Source organism: Apostichopus japonicus, chromosome 15 (genome assembly GCF_037975245.1).
Source record: "Apostichopus japonicus isolate 1M-3 chromosome 15, ASM3797524v1, whole genome shotgun sequence".
NCBI lineage: Eukaryota > Metazoa > Echinodermata > Holothuroidea > Aspidochirotida > Stichopodidae > Apostichopus > Apostichopus japonicus.
Genome location: NC_092575.1, coordinates 23,414,442 through 23,429,298, shown reverse-complemented (window position 1 = coordinate 23,429,298; position 14,857 = coordinate 23,414,442). Strand labels below are relative to the sequence as shown.

Below are 14,857 nucleotides of genomic sequence, written 5' to 3'. Positions count from 1 at the left end.
GTGTAAGTGACTTTGGAAGCAGCCATTATCATTCTGAAGATTTCTATGTGCATGACACGTCCATGACTTTGTGCATGTTAATATATGCACGGTTTATGTGCATGGTTCTATGTACTATGTGCATGATACATATATGACTTTGACATTTCTAGAGTTGTGAAGAGTGAAGGTGACAAACCTTGTCTTGTATGAGCGACGTGGAAAGGCAGTCACGAAATGTTACGGAATTGCATGTTATTTTCTGGCGAATTTTGCAGTCTCCCCCTCCCCCTCCCACTTCCCCTCCCCACTACCAGTGTCTGATGACACTTTATGATAGTCAATATCGCACAATATTCAGCGGAAGTTATCATTACTCTTCAATTCGGATGAGAGCCATCGGCTCTGGTGATGGTGGTCTTGTAGATTTTTATCTAGCGCCATAATTGAGGATTATGGAACACCATGATTTCTGGCAACGGTACACAACATCATGACAATCTATTTATTTAATTTCCTTTCTTTTTTATCACTTTTTCATCTCTTGATAAACAACAACCATATACAGATGATATTTTATGACCTTAATTTGCACTTTGATGAACCATGAAATTTCAGAGTTGAGCTGTGTAAATTCCGTAAAAAATTAATACGTTCGATCGGTTAAAGTTGACTATGAACAAAGTATCGAAATTGGTGTTGTCAAACATCAATTTTGAACATTTCATTCTGCCGTGTAAGTGTTGGATCGAGCCCATTCTAGTTTTTCTTCTTCATGATATTGCCCGTCCATCACTTTCAAAACCCCGATTGTGCAATTTCTGTTTGGCACACTGCAGGGCCCAATGTATTATTGCCCAATTAAGTACCTTAAAAATGAGCTTAACCGGCTTCCAAATTTTACCACTGTCCGTAGTTACAAATCTAGATCTTACTCTATTTGACAGGGTTTCCCTAAACTTTATCCCCCCACGAACCCCCATGTGGATGTCAGAGTTGTCCACGAACCCCCAACTTTTCGAGACACGATCTGAGTCGTTATTATACTGTAAAGCGCATAACAGTGCTGTAATGAAAAATGCACGGTACGATACTACTATGGCAACATATGCGTATGGAACGCGAAAAGAGTTTGTCGATAGGTACGACTTTTGTACATTTCTAAATTATATGATACATCAGATTTTAGTTCAACAAAAAGTACTCTAGTTTTGACCTTCAGAAACGTCTCACGAACCCCTGGGATGGACTCACGCACCCCCTGGGTGTTCATGCACCCCAGTTAGGAACAGGCGCGGCGGAACGGAAAAATTATTGGGGGGGCTAATGTGTGGAGACTATCTAAGCGGAGCGCCACCATCGGTTGGCGCGGAGCGTACAAGAAAATTTTGGGTTTTTTCAAACCCCCAGATGACCGGAAACGGCACTTCCCGAGTGTTTTATGCTGCGAATACCTGGCCCTAAAATATGTGTCTCAAGCCTGCAATTTCTCAGATTGCACGTTAAGTCTGTAAAAACATTGTAATTTGTATATTCGATGGTGTTTTAAGAGAGTTGCTATTACTTTTAGTGTACTCGCAAAGACGTTTTTGAGTGTAGTAAGGGCAGTGGCGGGGCTAGGGGTATTGGTGGGGGGGGGGCAAGAATGGTCTGTAGGGGCGCTTTCGACACTATCTAAGCGGAGCGCCACCACAGGTTGGCGCGGAGCGTACAGAAAATTTTTGAGTAAAGATAGTCCCGAGATTGCAGGAAATGACCCTTTCCGGGGCCTTGCTAATTTGCAGATAAACGAAGAATAAATAGGTGTCGTCGCCATTTTGTCGGAAAATACACCGACAGAATATGACAAATGTCAATAGGTATATGAGAGCGCAATAAAATAGTCAAAAATCGCGAATAAGTAAAAAGTAGTGAAAAGCTGAAAAGGGCGCCAGCAGTCCATTTGAGTCCGTCAGGGGGGGGGGGGGGATCCGCCCCTGACTGTATATATGGACGCTCGATCCACCACTAAGTAAGGGGATGTTGGAGAACTGGCTGAAATGAGGCAAGTCATTGGCCTAAGACGAAGTTGTGTTACGCTCACCGGTACTCACACTCACTGCTTCCACTTTTCACGGGGCGTGAAGACGCGATTGGGGTGACAATGTGGTCTATAGCCAAGGGACGGGCCGAGGGTCCCCCAGCAATTACTTAAATTATTACACCTATAGAGTATACGTGTGCATCGGACAGATCGACAAGTATGCATTGAAAAATGGGCAGATGTACGTTTCGGAGCCTTGGTAAATATTGGGGGGGCTTATCATGCATTTGCCCCCTCAACTTTTTTATTGGGGGGGCTGAGCCCCCCCAAGCCCCCCCGGTTCCGCCGCCACTGGTTAGGAAACCCCTGCTATATGGTGTACGGTAACTGTGTGCTGGTTAAATAAAGTTAAACGCTACTAAAAGAGTCTCCTTTGGTTTTGTTCAAACAATGATGCTGTTTAAAGAACATTGTTGGAAAACATTCCTACCTGAGCTAGTCAAAGATATTATAGGAAACCGTATCCGCTCAGAAAATAAATGAAATAAATAGACTTATGATTTCCCATATCGGGAATCGAACACGGGCCGCGGCGGTGAAAACGTCGAATTTTTGTTTTTCACTCTTTTACTTGTTCACCATATATCAGTATGTACATGTATATACAACGAATGGTAAGGAAAACAAAAGTAATGAAAAAAAATGATCATAATAATAATGAGCACTTACTAAACAGTATATATCATTCACTTTCTCATATAATATATAATACCAAATTGTACAATAAATCTATTGTCCTACAGCATGCTGTGTGAAAACTCGTTACTTCAATGAAATATCGTCTTTTTCAAAGATAAAACATATCATTCCTTTCATCGTCACAATTGATCACATTGGCATGAAAAAATATGTTCCAAAACCTATACAGTTTCTCTCTGGAGCTGGAGACATGATAGAGTAGATTAATTTTCTTTGCAATGGATTATAGAAATATTTTTTTCATATTTGTAGGTAAACATTTTTCTCTAACAGAGAGAGCCTTGTATTCCAAACAACTGTTTGAAAGTTTTTAAAGATAAGTAATAAACATTTCCAATGATTGTGTATACGGTATACTCCAAATACGATATACTCCAAAGACGGTATGGAAATACGGTATACTCCAAGGACGGTTATACGGTATACTCCAAAGACGGTATACAAATACGGTATAATCCAAAGACGGTATGCAAATACGGTTTAATGCAAAGACGGTATGCAAATACGGTATACTCCAAAGTCGGTATGCAAATACGGTATAATTCAAAGACTGCCACGTGTACCCATTTTCTTCCACGTACTTCTTAAGCTTAGAGATAATTTCTGTACCAAAGAGGATTAAGAACTTAGCATGATATAAAGTGATGAAATATATACTTTTCAGTCTCTACTTTACAAGGTATAAAAAATGAAGTTTCTGTCATAACAAACTTATGTAGCTTTTCATTTGTGAAAAAAGGACATTGTACAACATTTTAAAGGTAAGGTCGGCCTCTATGTTAGAGTTAAGACAATTTATCGATATTACTCCACTTCTTGGACAAAATCAGACCTGAAAACTGGCTGGAACTAGAACAATTCCCCTCTTGTGGGCGCATGGCACTAATCTGACGTAAGAGGGAGGTGGCTCACCTAGCAGTGAGACACTTTACTACAACAGTTATGTCGCCAAACTGAAGTGAAAGGGACATCGTGAGCACGATCGTCGAGAACCGCGTCGGAGGCAAATATGGTCTGTAGCCAATTCCTTTGTAACGGTTGCCATTATTTCATGTATAACCTCCTTGATTTAACCAATATCAATGTTATTGTTTGGGTTAAGCATAATTATTTCTAAAGACAGTCTTTTAGGAAGCATTTCATACATCATATCATTGAGATAGATAATTTCGCCATCAGTAAAATGGTGGCTTAACAAATATTTATTGGGGGGGGGGGGGGGCAAAGGTTACCCCGTTATAGATTTTACTCCATGCCTGGTGCATTTACCAATGGTATAACCCGGGATGTTGCTTCAAAGAAGCTGTCACTGGTCGGACACGATATATTTTAAGATTTAGTTTCATATTTTCGTAATGATTCATGAAGTGCAGTTTAATCTTCGGAGCTTACTACCACTCTCATTCTTAAGTAACTAACAGACAAGTTAAATACATCATGGCTTTTTTTTTAAATCTAATTCACACAGATAAAGTCCTCCTTTTCGAATTTTTTTAAAGGGTTAGCGTTTTGAAACTATAATAAGGGGTGTTTTTCATCTCAAAAAGAAATCACCAATACTCTGTCTTAAAATATGCTTGACCCACTTTGGGACTGGAAGGATGATGGCCAAGTAAACATGGCGAGAAATAAGCAGATTAAAAGCGAGGGAGGTTTCTTTATAGGAAAGGTTACGCCCTACAATTTCCCCCCAAAAATAGAGCAACACGATCTAGTCTTATCCTCACAATTAACCCTCTACTTGAAAAACCATGTTGCAAAATATTCGAACAGAGCTACTCAAATAAAGTCCAGGGAACCTTTTACGCACAGAAAATATAATGAAATAAACCTATCATTTCCCATACCGGGAATCGAACCCGGGCCGCGGCGGTGAGAGCGCCGAATCCTAGCCACTAGACCATATGGGATTACATACTTTTCTTTGTTTTGTATACCTCTAAGAAACAAAGAATCTCATTCGCTATTATCATAGTGAATATGAATATTTTCAAAACAGAGTCATTCCAGATACCTTTCAAAAGTGTCTGCTTTGGTTTGATTTAATCAATAATGCTGTTCAAAAGACCTTGCTGAAAAATTCTATCTACACTAGTCAAAGATATTTTGGGAAACCGTATCTCCATATGGGATTACATACTTGTCTTTGTTTTATATACCTGTAAGAAACAAAGAATCTCACTCGCAATTATAATAGTGAATATGAATATTTTCAAAACAGAGTCATTCTAGATACCTTTCAAAAATGTCTGCTTTGGTTTGATTCAATCAGTAATGCAGTTCAAAAGACCTTGCTGAAAAATTCTATCTACACTAGTCAAAGATATTTTGGGAAACCGTATCTCCATATGGGATTACATACATTTCTCTGTTTTGTATACCTCTAAGACACAAAGAATCTCACTCGCAATTTTAATAGTGAATATGAATATTTTCAAAACAGAGTCATTCCAGATACCTATCAAAAGTGTCTGCCTTGGTTTGATTCAATCAAAAATGCTTTTCAAAAGACCTTGCTGAAAAGTTCTACCTACACTAGTCAAAGATATTTTGGGAAACCTCATCCCTTCAGGAAAAGAAAAAGTGAATAATCATATGATTTCCCATACAGGGAATCGAACCCGGGCCGCGGCGGTGAAAGCGCCGAATCCTAGCCACTAGACCATATGGGATTACATACTTTTCTTTGTTTTGTATACCTCTAAGAAATAAAGAATCTCACTCGCAATTTTAATAGTGAATATGAATTTTTTCAAAACAGAGTCAATCTAAATACCTTTCAAAAATGTCTGCTTTGGTTTGATTCAATCAAAAATGCTTTTCAAAAGACCTTTGTGAAAATTTCTACATTCTCTAGTCAAAGATATTTTGGGAAACCTTATCCTCTCAGGAAAAAGAAAAAGTAAATAATCTAATGATTTCCCATACCGGGAATCGAACCCGGGCCGCGGCGGTGAGAGCGCCGAATCCTAACCACTAGACCATATGGGATTACATACTTTTCTTTGTTTTGTATACCTCTAAGAAATAAAGAATCTCACTCGCAATTATAATAGTGAATATGAATATTTTCAAAACAGAGTCATTCTAGATACCTTTCAAAAATGTCTGCTTTGGTTTGATTCAATGAATAATGCTTTTCAAAAGACCCTGCTGAAAAATTATACCTACACTAGTCAAAGATATTTTGGGAAACCGTATCCTCTCAGGAAAAAGAAGAAAAAAAATAATCATATGATTTCCCATACCGGGAATCGAACCCGGGCCGCGGCGGTGAAAGCGCCGAATCCCAGTTACTAGACCATATGGGATTACATACATTTCTCTGTTTTGTATACCTCTAAGAAACAAAGAATCTCACTCGCAATTTTAATAGTGAATATGAATATTTTCAAAACAGAGTCATTCCAGATACCTATCAAAAGTGTCTGCCTTGGTTTGATTCAATCAAAAATGCTTTTCAAAAGACCTTGCTGAAAAGTTCTACCTACACTAGTCAAAGATATTTTGGGAAACCTCATCCCTTCAGGAAAAGAAAAAGTGAATAATCATATGATTTCCCATACCGGGAATCGAACCCGGGCCGCGGCGGTGAAAGCGCCGAATCCTAGCCACTAGACCATATGGGATTACATACTTTTCTTTGTTTAGTAAACCTCTAAGAAACAAAGAATCTCACTCGCAATTTTAATAATGAATATGAATATTTTCAAAACAGAGTCATTCTAAATACCTTTCAAAAATGTCTGCTTTGGTTTGATTCAATCAAAAATGCTTTTCAAAAGACCTTTCTGAAAATTTCTTCATTCTCTAGTCAAAGATATTTTTGGAAACCTTATCCTATCAGGAAAAGAAAAAGTAAATAATCATACGATTTCCCATACCGGGAATCGAACCCGGGCCGCGGCGGTGAAAGCGCCGAATCCTAACCACTAGACCATATGGGATTACATACTTTTCTTTGTTTTGTATACCTCTAAGAAATAAAGAATCTCACTCGCAATTTTAATAGTGAATATGAATTTTTTCAAAACAGAGTCAATCTAAATACCTTTCAAAAATGTCTGCTTTGGTTTGATTCAATCAAAAATGCTTTTCAAAAGACCTTTGTGAAAATTTCTACATTCTCTAGTCAAAGATATTTTGGGAAACCTTATCCTCTCAGGAAAAAGAAAAAGTAAATAATCTAATGATTTCCCATACCGGGAATCGAACCCGGGCCGCGGCGGTGAGAGCGCCGAATCCTAACCACTAGAACATATGGGATTACATACTTTTCTTTGTTTTGTATACCTCTAAGAAATAAAGAATCTCACTCGCAATTATAATAGTGAATATGAATATTTTCAAAACAGAGTCATTCTAGATACCTTTCAAAAATGTCTGCTTTGGTTTGATTCAATGAATAATGCTTTTCAAAAGACCCTGCTGAAAAATTATACCTACACTAGTCAAAGATATTTTGGGAAACCGTATCCTCTCAGGAAAAAGAAGAAAAAAAATAATCATATGATTTCCCATACCGGGAATCGAACCCGGGCCGCGGCGGTGAAAGCGCCGAATCCTAGCCACTAGACCATATGGGATTACATACTTTTCTTTGTTTTGTATACCTCTAAGAAATAAAGAATCTCACTCGCAATTTTAATAGTGAATATGAATTTTTTCAAAACAGAGTCAATCTAAATACCTTTCAAAAATGTCTGCTTTGGTTTGATTCAATCAAAAATGCTTTTCAAAAGACCTTTGTGAAAATTTCTACATTCTCTAGTCAAAGATATTTTGGGAAACCTTATCCTCTCAGGAAAAAGAAAAAGTAAATAATCTAATGATTTCCCATTCCGGGAATCGAACCCGGGCCGCGGCGGTGAGAGCGCCGAATCCTAACCACTAGACCATATGGGATTACATACTTTTCTTTGTTTTGTATACCTCTAAGAAATAAAGAATCTCACTCGCAATTATAATAGTGAATATGAATATTTTCAAAACAGAGTCATTCTAGATACCTTTCAAAAATGTCTGCTTTGGTTTGATTCAATGAATAATGCTTTTCAAAAGACCCTGCTGAAAAATTATACCTACACTAGTCAAAGATATTTTGGGAAACCGTATCCTCTCAGGAAAAAGAAGAAAAAAAATAATCATATGATTTCCCATACCGGGAATCGAACCCGGGCCGCGGCGGTGAAAGCGCCGAATCCCAGTTACTAGACCATATGGGATTACATACATTTCTCTGTTTTGTATACCTCTAAGAAACAAAGAATCTCACTCGCAATTTTAATAGTGAATATGAATATTTTCAAAACAGAGTCATTCCAGATACCTATCAAAAGTGTCTGCTTTGGTTTGATTCAATCAAAAATGCTTTTCAAAAGACCTTGCTGAAAAGTTCTACCTACACTAGTCAAAGATATTTTGGGAAACCTCATCCCTTCAGGAAAAGAAAAAGTGAATAATCATATGATTTCCCATACCGGGAATCGAACCCGGGCCGCGGCGGTGAAAGCGCCGAATCCTAGCCACTAGACCATATGGGATTACATACTTTTCTTTGTTTTGTATACCTCTAAGAAATAAAGAATCTCACTCGCAATTTTAATAGTGAATATGAATTTTTTCAAAACAGAGTCAATCTAAATACCTTTCAAAAATGTCTGCTTTGGTTTGATTCAATCAAAAATGCTTTTCAAAAGACCTTTCTGAAAATTTCTACATTCTCTAGTCAAAGATATTTTTGGAAACCTTATCCTATCAGGAAAAAGAAAAAGTAAATAATCATACGATTTCCTATACCGGGAATCGAACCCGGGCCGCGGCGGTGAGAGCGCCGAATCCTAACCACTAGACCATATGGGATTACATACTTTCCTTTGTTTTGTATACCTCTAAGAAATAAAGAATCTCACTCGCAATTATAATAGTGAATATGAATATTTTCAAAACAGAGTCATTCTAGATACCTTTCAAAAATGTCTGCTTTGGTTTGATTCAATGAATAATGCTTTTCAAAAGACCCTGCTGAGAAATTATACCTACACTAGTCAAAGATATTTTGGGAAACCTCATCCCTTCAGGAAAAGAAAAAGTGAATAATCATATGATTTCCCATACCGGGAATCGAACCCGGGCCGCGGCGGTGAAAGCGCCGAATCCTAGCCACTAGACCATATGGGATTACATACTTTTCTTTGTTTTGTATACCTCTAAGAAATAAAGAATCTCACTCGCAATTTTAATAGTGAATATGAATTTTTTCAAAACAGAGTCAATCTAAATACCTTTCAAAAATGTCTGCTTTGGTTTGATTCAATCAAAAATGCTTTTCAAAAGACCTTTGTGAAAAGTTCTACCTACACTAGTCAAAGATATTTTGGGAAACCTCATCCCTTCAGGAAAAGAAAAAGTGAATAATCATATGATTTCCCATACCGGGAATCGAACCCGGGCCGCGGCGGTGAAAGCGCCGAATCCTAGCCACTAGACCATATGGGATTACATACTTTTCTTTGTTTTGTATACCTCTAAGAAATAAAGAATCTCACTCGCAATTATAATAGTGAATATGAATATTTTCAAAACAGAGTCATTCTAGATACCTTTCAAAAATGTCTGCTTTGGGTTGATTCAATGAATAATGCTTTTCAAAAGACCCTGCTGAAAAATTATACCTACACTAGTCAAAGATATTTTGGGAAACCTCATCCCTTCAGGAAAAGAAAAAGTGAATAATCATATGATTTCCCATACCGGGAATCGAACCCGGGCCGCGGCGGTGAAAGCGCCGAATCCTAGCCACTAGACCATATGGGATTACATACTTTTCTTTGTTTTGTATACCTCTAAGAAATAAAGAATCTCACTCGCAATTTTAATAGTGAATATGAATTTTTTCAAAACAGAGTCAATCTAAATACCTTTCAAAAATGTCTGCTTTGGTTTGATTCAATCAAAAATGCTTTTCAAAAGACCTTTCTGAAAATTTCTACATTCTCTAGTCAAAGATATTTTTGGAAACCTTATCCTACCAGGAAAAAGAAAAAGTAAATAATCATATGATTTCCCATACCGGGAATCGAACCCGGGCCGCGGCGGTGAGAGCGCCGAATCCTAACCACTAGACCATATGGGATTACATACTTTTCTTTGTTTTGTATACCTCTAAGAAATAAAGAATCTCACTCGCAATTTTAATAGTGAATATGAATTTTTTCAAAACAGAGTCAATCTAAATACCTTTCAAAAATGTCTGCTTTGGTTTGATTCAATCAAAAATGCTTTTCAAAAGACCTTTGTGAAAATTTCTACATTCTCTAGTCAAAGATATTTTGGGAAACCTTATCCTCTCAGGAAAAAGAAAAAGTAAATAATCTAATGATTTCCCATACCGGGAATCGAACCCGGGCCGCGGCGGTGAGAGCGCCGAATCCTAACCACTAGACCATATGGGATTACATACTTTTCTTTGTTTTGTATACCTCTAAGAAATAAAGAATCTCACTCGCAATTATAATAGTGAATATGAATATTTTCAAAACAGAGTCATTCTAGATACCTTTCAAAAATGTCTGCTTTGGTTTGATTCAATGAATAATGCTTTTCAAAAGACCCTGCTGAAAAATTATACCTACACTAGTCAAAGATATTTTAGGAAACCGTATCCTCTCAGGAAAAAGAAGAAATAAAATAATCATATGATTTCCCATACCGGGAATCGAACCCGGGCCGCGGCGGTGAAAGCGCCGAATCCCAGTTACTAGACCATATGGGATTACATACATTTCTCTGTTTTGTATACCTCTAAGAAACAAAGAATCTCACTCGCAATTTTAATAGTGAATATGAATATTTTCAAAACAGAGTCATTCCAGATACCTATCAAAAGTGTCTGCCTTGGTTTGATTCAATCAAAAATGCTTTTCAAAAGACCTTGCTGAAAAGTTCTACCTACACTAGTCAAAGATATTTTGGGAAACCTCATCCCTTCAGGAAAAGAAAAAGTGAATAATCATACGATTTCCCATACCGGGAATCGAACCCGGGCCGCGGCGGTGAAAGCGCCGAATCCTAGCCACTAGACCATATGGGATTACATACTTTTCTTTGTTTTGTATACCTCTAAGAAATAAAGAATCTCACTCGCAATTTTAATAGTGAATATGAATTTTTTCAAAACAGAGTCAATCTAAATACCTTTCAAAAATGTCTGCTTTGGTTTGATTCAATCAAAAATGCTTTTCAAAAGACCTTTCTGAAAATTTCTACATTCTCTAGTCAAAGATATTTTTGGAAACCTTATCCTATCAGGAAAAAGAAAAAGTAAATAATCATATGATTTCCCATACCGGGAATCGAACCCGGGCCGCGGCGGTGAGAGCGCCGAATCCTAACCACTAGACCATATGGGATTACATACTTTTCTTTGTTTTGTATACCTCTAAGAAATAAAGAATCTCACTCGCAATTTTAATAGTGAATATGAATTTTTTCAAAACAGAGTCAATCTAAATACCTTTCAAAAATGTCTGCTTTGGTTTGATTCAATCAAAAATGCTTTTCAAAAGACCTTTGTGAAAATTTCTACATTCTCTAGTCAAAGATATTTTGGGAAACCTTATCCTCTCAGGAAAAAGAAAAAGTAAATAATCTAATGATTTCCCATACCGGGAATCGAACCCGGGCCGCGGCGGTGAGAGCGCCGAATCCTAACCACTAGACCATATGGGATTACATACTTTTCTTTGTTTTGTATACCTCTAAGAAATAAAGAATCTCACTCGCAATTATAATAGTGAATATGAATATTTTCAAAACAGAGTCAATCTAAATACCTTTCAAAAATGTCTGCTTTGGTTTGATTCAATCAAAAATGCTTTTCAAAAGACCTTTGTGAAAATTTCTACATTCTCTAGTCAAAGATATTTTGGGAAACCTTATACCTTTTGTTTTGTATACCTCTTGTTTTGTTTTTATATAATAGTCAAAGATATTTTGGGAAACCGTATCCTCTCAGGAAAAAGAAGAAATAAAATAATCATATGATTTCCCATACCGGGAATCGAACCCGGGCCGCGGCGGTGAAAGCGCCGAATCCCAGTTACTAGACCATATGGGATTACATACATTTCTCTGTTTTGTATACCTCTAAGAAACAAAGAATCTCACTCGCAATTTTAATAGTGAATATGAATATTTTCAAAACAGAGTCATTCCAGATACCTATCAAAAGTGTCTGCCTTGGTTTGATTCAATCAAAAATGCTTTTCAAAAGACCTTGCTGAAAAGTTCTACCTACACTAGTCAAAGATATTTTGGGAAACCTCATCCCTTCAGGAAAAGAAAAAGTGAATAATCATACGATTTCCCATACCGGGAATCGAACCCGGGCCGCGGCGGTGAAAGCGCCGAATCCTAGCCACTAGACCATATGGGATTACATACTTTTCTTTGTTTTGTATACCTCTAAGAAATAAAGAATCTCACTCGCAATTTTAATAGTGAATATGAATTTTTTCAAAACAGAGTCAATCTAAATACCTTTCAAAAATGTCTGCTTTGGTTTGATTCAATCAAAAATGCTTTTCAAAAGACCTTTGTGAAAATTTCTACATTCTCTAGTCAAAGATATTTTTGGAAACCTTATCCTATCAGGAAAAAGAAAAAGTAAATAATCATACGATTTCCCATACCGGGAATCTAACCCGGGCCGCGGCGGTGAGAGCGCCGAATCCTAACCACTAGACCATATGGGATTACATACTTTCCTTTGTTTTGTATACCTCTAAGAAATAAAGAATCTCACTCGCAATTATAATAGTGAATATGAATATTTTCAAAACAGAGTCATTCTAGATACCTTTCAAAAATGTCTGCTTTGGTTTGATTCAATGAATAATGCTTTTCAAAAGACCCTGCTGAAAAATTATACCTACACTAGTCAAAGATATTTTGGGAAACCGTATCCTCTCAGGAAAAAGAAGAAAAAAATAATCATATGATTTCCCATACCGGGAATCGAACCCGGGCCGCGGCGGTGAAAGCGCCGAATCCTAGCCACTAGACCATATGGGATTACATACTTTCCTTTGTTTTGTATACCTCTAAGAAATAAAGAATCTCACTCGCAATTTTAATAGTGAATATGAATATTTTCAAAACAGAGTCATTCTAAATACCTTTCAAAAATGTCTGCTTTGGTTTGATTCAATCAAAAATGCTTTTCAAAAGACCTTTCTGAAAATTTCTACATTCTCTAGTCAAAGATATTTTTGGAAACCTTATCCTCTCAGGAAAAAGAAAAAGTAAATAATCATACGATTTCCCATACCGGGAATCGAACCCGGGAGGCGGCGGTGAAAGCGCCGAATCCTAGCCACTAGACCATATGGGATTACATACTTTTCTTTGTTTTGTATACCTCTAAGAAACAAAGAATCTCACTCGCAATTTTAATAGTGAATATGAATATTTTCAAAACAGAGTCATTCTAAATACCTTTCAAAAATGTCTGCTTTGGTTTGATTCAATCAAAAATGCTTTTCAAAAGACCTTTCTGAAAATTTCTACATTCTCTAGTCAAAGATATTTTGGGAAACCTTATCCTATCAGGAAAAAGAAAAAGTAAATAATCATACGATTTCCCATACCGGGAATCGAACACGGGCCGCGGCGGTGAGAGCGCCGAATCCTAACCACTAGACCATATGGGATTACATACTTTCCTTTGTTTTGTATACCTCTAAGAAATAAAGAATCTCACTCGCAATTATAATAGTGAATATGAATATTTTCAAAACAGAGTCATTCTAGATACCTTTCAAAAATGTCTGCTTTGGTTTGATTCAATGAATAATGCTTTTCAAAAGACCCTGCTGAAAAATTATACCTACACTAGTCAAAGATATTTTGGGAAACCTCATCCCTTCAGGAAAAGAAAAAGTGAATAATCATATGATTTCCCATACCGGGAATCGAACCCGGGCCGCGGCGGTGAAAGCGCCGAATCCTAGCCACTAGACCATATGGGATTACATACTTTTCTTTGTTTTGTATACCTCTAAGAAATAAAGAATCTCACTCGCAATTTTAATAGTGAATATGAATTTTTTCAAAACAGAGTCAATCTAAATACCTTTCAAAAATGTCTGCTTTGGTTTGATTCAATCAAAAATGCTTTTCAAAAGACCTTTGTGAAAATTTCTACATTCTCTAGTCAAAGATATTTTTGGAAACCGTATCCTCTCAGGAAAAAGAAAAAGTAAATAATCTAATGATTTCCCATACCGGGAATCGAACCCGGGCCGCGGCGGTGAGAGCGCCGAATCCTAACCACTAGACCATATGGGATTACATACTTTTCTTTGTTTTGTATACTTCTAAGAAATAAAGAATCTCACTCGCAATTATAATAGTGAATATGAATATTTTCAAAACAGAGTCATTCTAGATACCTTTCAAAAATGTCTGCTTTGGTTTGATTCAATGAATAATGCTTTTCAAAAGACCCTGCTGAAAAATTATACCTACACTAGTCAAAGATATTTTGGGAAACCGTATCCTCTCAGGAAAAAGAAGAAAAAAAATAATCATATGATTTCCCATACCGGGAATCGAACCCGGGCCGCGGCGGTGAAAGCGCCGAATCCCAGTTACTAGACCATATGGGATTACATACATTTCTCTGTTTTGTATACCTCTAAGAAACAAAGAATCTCACTCGCAATTTTAATAGTGAATATGAATATTTTCAAAACAGAGTCATTCCAGATACCTATCAAAAGTGTCTGCCTTGGTTTGATTCAATCAAAAATGCTTTTCAAAAGACCTTGCTGAAAAGTTCTACCTACACTAGTCAAAGATATTTTGGGAAACCTCATCCCTTCAGGAAAAGAAAAAGTGAATAATCATATGATTTCCCATACCGGGAATCGAACCCGGGCCGCGGCGGTGAAAGCGCCGAATCCTAGCCACTAGACCATATGGGATTACATACTTTTCTTTGTTTTGTATACCTCTAAGAAATAAAGAATCTCACTCGCAATTTTAATAGTGAATATGAATTTTTTCAAAACAGAGTCAATCTAAATACCTTTC

The 14,857-nt window shown here is 37.0% G+C and overlaps 26 non-coding genes across 26 annotated transcripts; all 26 read right to left on the bottom strand.

The window, feature by feature from the left end:
• Nucleotides 1-4,599: 4,599 nt before the first annotated feature.
• Nucleotides 4,600-4,671, bottom strand: Trnae-cuc (transfer RNA glutamic acid (anticodon CUC)). The gene has a single exon. It is a non-coding gene; the product is annotated as a tRNA-Glu (tRNA).
• Nucleotides 4,672-5,361: 690 nt separating this feature from the next.
• Trnae-uuc (transfer RNA glutamic acid (anticodon UUC)) lies at nt 5,362-5,433 on the bottom strand. The gene has a single exon. It is a non-coding gene; the product is annotated as a tRNA-Glu (tRNA).
• Nucleotides 5,434-5,680: 247 nt separating this feature from the next.
• Trnae-cuc (transfer RNA glutamic acid (anticodon CUC)) lies at nt 5,681-5,752 on the bottom strand. Its single transcript has one exon. It is a non-coding gene; the product is annotated as a tRNA-Glu (tRNA).
• A 566-nt stretch (nt 5,753-6,318) lies between these two features.
• Nucleotides 6,319-6,390, bottom strand: Trnae-uuc (transfer RNA glutamic acid (anticodon UUC)). Its single transcript has one exon. It is a non-coding gene; the product is annotated as a tRNA-Glu (tRNA).
• A 246-nt stretch (nt 6,391-6,636) lies between these two features.
• On the bottom strand, nt 6,637-6,708 carry Trnae-uuc (transfer RNA glutamic acid (anticodon UUC)). The gene has a single exon. It is a non-coding gene; the product is annotated as a tRNA-Glu (tRNA).
• Nucleotides 6,709-6,955: 247 nt separating this feature from the next.
• Nucleotides 6,956-7,027, bottom strand: Trnae-cuc (transfer RNA glutamic acid (anticodon CUC)). Its single transcript has one exon. It is a non-coding gene; the product is annotated as a tRNA-Glu (tRNA).
• A 248-nt stretch (nt 7,028-7,275) lies between these two features.
• On the bottom strand, nt 7,276-7,347 carry Trnae-uuc (transfer RNA glutamic acid (anticodon UUC)). Its single transcript has one exon. It is a non-coding gene; the product is annotated as a tRNA-Glu (tRNA).
• Nucleotides 7,348-7,594: 247 nt separating this feature from the next.
• Trnae-cuc (transfer RNA glutamic acid (anticodon CUC)) lies at nt 7,595-7,666 on the bottom strand. The gene has a single exon. It is a non-coding gene; the product is annotated as a tRNA-Glu (tRNA).
• A 566-nt stretch (nt 7,667-8,232) lies between these two features.
• On the bottom strand, nt 8,233-8,304 carry Trnae-uuc (transfer RNA glutamic acid (anticodon UUC)). Its single transcript has one exon. It is a non-coding gene; the product is annotated as a tRNA-Glu (tRNA).
• A 247-nt stretch (nt 8,305-8,551) lies between these two features.
• On the bottom strand, nt 8,552-8,623 carry Trnae-cuc (transfer RNA glutamic acid (anticodon CUC)). Its single transcript has one exon. It is a non-coding gene; the product is annotated as a tRNA-Glu (tRNA).
• Nucleotides 8,624-8,869: 246 nt separating this feature from the next.
• On the bottom strand, nt 8,870-8,941 carry Trnae-uuc (transfer RNA glutamic acid (anticodon UUC)). The gene has a single exon. It is a non-coding gene; the product is annotated as a tRNA-Glu (tRNA).
• A 246-nt stretch (nt 8,942-9,187) lies between these two features.
• On the bottom strand, nt 9,188-9,259 carry Trnae-uuc (transfer RNA glutamic acid (anticodon UUC)). Its single transcript has one exon. It is a non-coding gene; the product is annotated as a tRNA-Glu (tRNA).
• Nucleotides 9,260-9,505: 246 nt separating this feature from the next.
• Nucleotides 9,506-9,577, bottom strand: Trnae-uuc (transfer RNA glutamic acid (anticodon UUC)). The gene has a single exon. It is a non-coding gene; the product is annotated as a tRNA-Glu (tRNA).
• A 247-nt stretch (nt 9,578-9,824) lies between these two features.
• Nucleotides 9,825-9,896, bottom strand: Trnae-cuc (transfer RNA glutamic acid (anticodon CUC)). Its single transcript has one exon. It is a non-coding gene; the product is annotated as a tRNA-Glu (tRNA).
• A 247-nt stretch (nt 9,897-10,143) lies between these two features.
• On the bottom strand, nt 10,144-10,215 carry Trnae-cuc (transfer RNA glutamic acid (anticodon CUC)). Its single transcript has one exon. It is a non-coding gene; the product is annotated as a tRNA-Glu (tRNA).
• Nucleotides 10,216-10,781: 566 nt separating this feature from the next.
• Nucleotides 10,782-10,853, bottom strand: Trnae-uuc (transfer RNA glutamic acid (anticodon UUC)). Its single transcript has one exon. It is a non-coding gene; the product is annotated as a tRNA-Glu (tRNA).
• A 247-nt stretch (nt 10,854-11,100) lies between these two features.
• Trnae-cuc (transfer RNA glutamic acid (anticodon CUC)) lies at nt 11,101-11,172 on the bottom strand. Its single transcript has one exon. It is a non-coding gene; the product is annotated as a tRNA-Glu (tRNA).
• A 247-nt stretch (nt 11,173-11,419) lies between these two features.
• Nucleotides 11,420-11,491, bottom strand: Trnae-cuc (transfer RNA glutamic acid (anticodon CUC)). The gene has a single exon. It is a non-coding gene; the product is annotated as a tRNA-Glu (tRNA).
• A 634-nt stretch (nt 11,492-12,125) lies between these two features.
• On the bottom strand, nt 12,126-12,197 carry Trnae-uuc (transfer RNA glutamic acid (anticodon UUC)). Its single transcript has one exon. It is a non-coding gene; the product is annotated as a tRNA-Glu (tRNA).
• Nucleotides 12,198-12,444: 247 nt separating this feature from the next.
• Nucleotides 12,445-12,516, bottom strand: Trnae-cuc (transfer RNA glutamic acid (anticodon CUC)). The gene has a single exon. It is a non-coding gene; the product is annotated as a tRNA-Glu (tRNA).
• Nucleotides 12,517-12,763: 247 nt separating this feature from the next.
• On the bottom strand, nt 12,764-12,835 carry Trnae-uuc (transfer RNA glutamic acid (anticodon UUC)). The gene has a single exon. It is a non-coding gene; the product is annotated as a tRNA-Glu (tRNA).
• A 247-nt stretch (nt 12,836-13,082) lies between these two features.
• On the bottom strand, nt 13,083-13,154 carry Trnae-uuc (transfer RNA glutamic acid (anticodon UUC)). Its single transcript has one exon. It is a non-coding gene; the product is annotated as a tRNA-Glu (tRNA).
• A 247-nt stretch (nt 13,155-13,401) lies between these two features.
• Nucleotides 13,402-13,473, bottom strand: Trnae-cuc (transfer RNA glutamic acid (anticodon CUC)). The gene has a single exon. It is a non-coding gene; the product is annotated as a tRNA-Glu (tRNA).
• A 246-nt stretch (nt 13,474-13,719) lies between these two features.
• Nucleotides 13,720-13,791, bottom strand: Trnae-uuc (transfer RNA glutamic acid (anticodon UUC)). Its single transcript has one exon. It is a non-coding gene; the product is annotated as a tRNA-Glu (tRNA).
• A 247-nt stretch (nt 13,792-14,038) lies between these two features.
• On the bottom strand, nt 14,039-14,110 carry Trnae-cuc (transfer RNA glutamic acid (anticodon CUC)). The gene has a single exon. It is a non-coding gene; the product is annotated as a tRNA-Glu (tRNA).
• Nucleotides 14,111-14,676: 566 nt separating this feature from the next.
• On the bottom strand, nt 14,677-14,748 carry Trnae-uuc (transfer RNA glutamic acid (anticodon UUC)). Its single transcript has one exon. It is a non-coding gene; the product is annotated as a tRNA-Glu (tRNA).
• Between the last annotated feature and the right edge of the window lie 109 nt (nt 14,749-14,857).